Source organism: Nyctereutes procyonoides, unplaced genomic scaffold, assembly GCF_905146905.1.
Source record: "Nyctereutes procyonoides isolate TBG_1078 unplaced genomic scaffold, NYPRO_anot_genome, whole genome shotgun sequence".
NCBI classification, from domain to species: domain Eukaryota; kingdom Metazoa; phylum Chordata; class Mammalia; order Carnivora; family Canidae; genus Nyctereutes; species Nyctereutes procyonoides.
Window position 1 is genome coordinate 38,195,602 of NW_026575049.1, and position 5,491 is coordinate 38,201,092.

The 5,491-nt window shown below is 34.8% G+C and overlaps 1 non-coding gene across 1 annotated transcript; it reads right to left on the reverse strand.

The window, feature by feature from the left end:
- Window positions 1-4,853: 4,853 nt before the first annotated feature.
- On the reverse strand, window positions 4,854-4,958 carry LOC129512269 (U6 spliceosomal RNA). The gene has a single exon (XR_008665006.1). It is a non-coding gene; the product is annotated as a U6 spliceosomal RNA (small nuclear RNA).
- Between the last annotated feature and the right edge of the window lie 533 nt (window positions 4,959-5,491).

The following is a 5,491-nucleotide window of genomic DNA, read 5'->3' on the forward strand; positions in this document are numbered from 1 at the left end:
CATATCAGAGAAGATATGATTATCTCCTGAGATGCTTTCATTTGACCAATTTCAACACCGTTTTATGTTTTAAAAATGTGAAAATACTGATATGTGAATTCTCCACATGATTAATATACAACAAAGCAAAATCTAGTATTGCTCTTCCTGATAAAAACATCACAATTATTAATGCAACATGCAGACGTCCAATTTATCCTTTATTATTTAACATTGATCTGAAGTCAGTGTGATGGCACATAATGTTATTGCGAGTCAATGCACTTTGGAAGGCAAGAAGTCAGGGATAAATATGGGAATGAAAGAGGCAAAAATAATATTATTTGGGAATATGATTATATGACTGCAAAACAAGAAATTTCATTATAAATGATCAGAAATAATCTGAATTAAGTTAAGTAGCTAGTTACAAATTTAATACAGCAAAAACTAATAGCTTTCTCATCTATAATCAACAATCAGAAGATATGAGGGAATAAAAGATCCCTTTTATAATAAAATGAAACATGAATGGATATCAGACAGGACTACAAACCACATAATCCACTCTACTTTAAATAAAAACAAGTTTACTACAAGAAATTAGGAAGTTTATGATATTTGGGAGCCAATCGTGGTTGCCATACAATGAGGAGCAACCCTACCTACAGCAATACCCACTCACACTGCAGGAATGTTCTAGAGAAAATCCCAATGGCACTGAGCACCTTGGTCATGAGATCTTCCAAATGGATCTCCTCTTGGTTCTTACTGCTGTCTTCCTAAATTTTAGGAAGCTAGTGCGTCAGCTCCATAGAACTTGCATCATATTCAGGGCCCCACTACAGAATCTAGAAAATGCGGTCTTTAGCCTTTCAGTCTTTACAGGAAGCGTGCTAGAAGGGAGTTCCAGTTAGTGTTGAATGATACAATTTATAGTGTCCATAGTCGGATAGAAAAAAATTAACAAGAAACATGTAGGATGTATAGTGTGTGCAGAACATTGTAAAATTCAGTTGGAGGACATTGAGAACTTGAAAAAAAATGGAAATATGTAGTTAGTTCTTCAATAGGGACAATTAATAATGCAAAGATGTCAATTGACCCTAAATTACAGCCATCCAAAATCCAAATCAAGATTTTTTGAGGTAAAACATTATAAACGTTTTAGTCTGAAAGACAAACCTATAAAACTGTTAAGAAAATTCTGGAAGAGGGGATCCCTGGGTGGCGCAGCGGTTTGGCGCCTGCCTTTGGCCCAGGGTGCGATCCTGGAGACCCGGGATCGAGTCCCACATCAGGCTCCCGGTGCATGGAGCCTGCTTCTCCCTCTGCCTGTGTCTCTGCCTCTCTCTCTCTCTCTCTCTCTCTGTGACTATAATAAATAAATAAATAAATAAATAAATAAATAAATAAATAATTAAAAAAAAAAAAAAAGAAAATTCTGGAAGAGAAGAGGGGCACCTGGATGGTTCAGTCAGTTAAGCATCTGCCTTTTGCTCAGGTCATGATCCAGGGACCTGCTTGCTTCTCTCTCTCCTTCTGCCTGCTGCTCCCCCTGCTTGTGCTCATGCTTTCTCTCTGTCAAATAAATAAAATCTAGAAAGAAGAAAGAAGAAAAGAAAGAAAGAAAAGAAAGAAAGAAAGAAAGAAAGAAAGAAAGAAAGAAAGAAAGAAAGAAGAAAGAAAGGAAGAAAGAAAGAGAGAGAGAGAGAAAGAAAGAGAGAGAGAAAGAAAATTCTGGAAGAGAAGAAAAGTGAGGTGAGAACTAGCCTTAACACATAAAAGTATATTTTTTAAAGCTTTTGTAATGAAAATTTGGCCCTGGTGCAGGAACAGAGCGAGTCCAAAAACAGATCCAAATATATGTCAAAATGTAGTACACAATAAATGTGCTCTTTTAAACACTGATGACATAGATAAATTCATCCATGAGTGGCATTTTTGAAAACTGGTTCAATATATATAAATAGATAAAATGTTATGCTATTTCATTTGCCTTACCCCAATATAATGCAGGTGGGGTAGAAATTTTTATAAACACAAAGGTATAAATATATTTTCTTTATTGAAAGATTCAAACATCTACAGAAAGTAGAAAAGCATTTAAAACAGAACTGACAAACCACAGCCCTGAGTCCAATCCAGCCCCCGGTCTGTTCAGATAAATAAAGTTTTATTGGAACACAGCCACCCTATTTATTTATATATTGTCTGTGGCTGTTTTCCTGCTACAACGTCAGAGTTGAGTAATTGTGACTGAAACCATGACCCACAAAACCTAAAATATTTGCTATGTGGTCATTTACACATTAAGCCTGCCAATCTGATCTAAGTTTTAAAAAATCTAAGAAAAAAGTAAAAATGCTCCAGTACTACACTGTTTCCACCACCACCGAACACTTCTTTCCCAGAGTTAACACAGCTAATAATCCAAGTGGAGCCTTCCAGGCTGTTCATTATACATTCATGTGTACACATACATATAATTTTCATATAAGTGATATCACGTATAATATGTATTGTTCTGTAACTTGCTCTTTTCATACGATACATCTTTAGTTCTTTCAATGCCATAGAGAGGTACCTCATCCTTTTCAGTGACTGCACAATATTATACAGTGAGGATTCAACCAAAATTTGTTTAACATAACTGTCCTTCCATAGGGAATGAGATTTTCCAATGTCTCATAATTATAAGCAATATAACAAAGAATACTAAATGTTCACCTGTGCACAAATATGCACAGGTGAAAAATATTTTAGTAGAATAAATCCTTAGGAATTGAATTACTGAATCAAAGGGCATGCCCTTAAAATTTTAATTTTGATAGCATCAAAATGCCCTTCAGAAAAAGATATCAACACTTAAACTCTTCCCAACTGGGTATAAAATTGATCTGTTTTATTAAGCCTTGTATCCACACACAATATTATCTATTCTTATTAATTTCAGTCACTGTGGTGGGTGAAAAATATATCTCATTATTTCATTTTGCCTTTCTCTGACTGAATGAAGTTGGTCATATTTTAAAGTTTCTTTTGGCCATTTGTGCTCCTACGAATGGCCCATTTTCAGCCTTTGTTCATTTTCTTTTTTAAGATTTTATTCATTTATTCATGATAGACATAGAGAGAGAGAGAGAGAGGCAGAGACACAGGCAGAGGGAAAAGCAGGCTCCAGGCTGGGAGCCCGACACGGGACTGGATCCTGGGACTCCAGGATCATGCCCTGGGCCAAAAGCAGGCACTGAACCGCTGAGCCACCCAGGGATCCCCCCTTTGTTCATTTTCTAAAACAAAGTTTGAAAATGCATATTTTGCTCATTCTACACAGCATTTTGTAGTTCTTGTAATTAGTTGCCAACATTTAGAAATTGGGATATTTAACATATTTTAAATCCATATTTCTAGCTTCTCCTGGATATTTGAAGGCTCTCCAGCATTGGGCCTTCAATGGCAATAAGTGGCTGAAACAGAAGAAAAGTTCTTTTTTCTAGTGCAGCAGGTGCTGTCCTGCACCTCATGTCCCTCTTCTATTGGAATAGGTCACTGATCTCTTCCAATGACCTATCAAGTCCCTATAGGTTTTGCACTTGGGTTTTGCAAACTCTTTTCTGTTTGGTCCTTTATCTTTTTTTTTCCTTAATGATTTATAGGAGCTCTTTACATATGTAGATATATGCATGCGTCTCTATTATGCATTAAAATATTTTCTGATATTAATTCCCTTTCTTAAAGCTTTGTTTATGCTATCTCTTGATAGTCAGAAGTTTTTAAATCTTCATGTAGTGAAATCTATCAATTTATTTCACTTAAGAACCACTGGGTGGTTCCATTTAAGGTCTTCCTTAAATCGGGTTTATAAAAATATAAAAAATACTATTGTTTATGCTTTCCTAAAATGCTTATAGGTACACAATAATATTATACAGTATTACTATTATATGTTTAGTTCTTTCCTATTTCATGTATAAAATATATTTTGTATGTGTTGTGATAGCCACCTGCCCTATTTCATTTTTAGACTGGTTCATCATTTGCTCACTTATTTGAAATGCCACAAATAAGAGTACACCATTCTGTGCATCTTTCAAAACTAAATAGCATATCTAGAGGACTATTTTATGTTGGTCTACATAGATCTACCTGATTTATAATAGCTATATTAATGATTATCCATTTAAATAAGTATTTAGAAAAAATAAAAAAAATAAGTATTTAGATTTTGTCTAGTGTTAGGCCACTACAAAAAGTGGCACAGTAAATATTTGCTCCATATGCACCTGTGTGCCTGATTATCAGTAGAATCAACTCCTTGGAGTTGAATTATCAAGTTTAAATGTATGTGTACTTCAGAAAGATAATGCCTAATTCCTTGGAAGATAGTGAGGCTTATACTCCCACCATCAACATTCAGGACTGCCTTTTTCCAGCCTGTGTATTATCTAATTTACTGATCTTGCAAGACCATCTGATATATCTGGTAGATGAAAAATGGTGTCCATGATTTTAACTTCTATTTCTTTCATTTTCAATGAGATCCATCCTTCTTTTACGTGGCGGAACCACTTGTATATATATATATGTATATATATATATATATATATACATATATATATATATCGTTTATTCAGGTCCTTTGTACATTTTCTAAGATCTTTTTCTTACTAGTCAGCTAATGCTTTACACTGAACTATGAGGTCCTTCTTTTAAGCATTGTAAGTATTTCTTTCTCTAATTTTTCTGTTTAGGCTTTCTGCTGTGTAGAAATGTTTTTAATGCAGTCGTGTGTATTAATGTTTTCTTTTTATGGCTCTCAATTTTAAATATTATTTAGAAGGAACTTCCACTTCTCTCTCTGTCTCTCTCTCTTTAATATGGAATGCTTCACAAATTTGTGTGTTATCCTGGTACAGGGGCCATGCTAATCTTCTCTATATCTTTCCAATTTAATATATGTGCTGCCACAGAAAGCATCCTTCTATCTCTTAATATTTGTTCTAAAAAATCTCCCATACAGGACACCTCAGTGGCTCAGTGGTTGAGCATCTGCTTTTGGCTCAGGGTGTGATCCCGGGGTCCTAGGATCAAGTCCTATATCAGGCTCCCTGCAAGGAGCCTGCTTCTCTCCCTCTGCCTATGTTTCTGCCTCTCTCTGTGTGTCTCTCATGAATAACTAAATAAATCTTTAAAAAATAAAAAATCTCCCATGCTAACAGTCATTTTTTACATTTAACTTTCTAAGTCATTTGTAATGGCTTTGGTGGCAAGTTATAACTTTTTTTCAGTTGTCCCAACCATTTAGTAAATAATCTATCTCTTACCAACTGCTTTGAAATTGTCATATATTAATTTCCTTAAACATTTGGGGCTACTTCAGGACATTTTATATCATTCCAGTAATTGATCTATTGGTTTGCCAAAGTCAAACCTTTTTAGTGAATGTGGCTTCAAGATACAGTGCCATGAATGAGAGTCTTAGTCTTGGTTCTAAAAGAGACACAAAGTT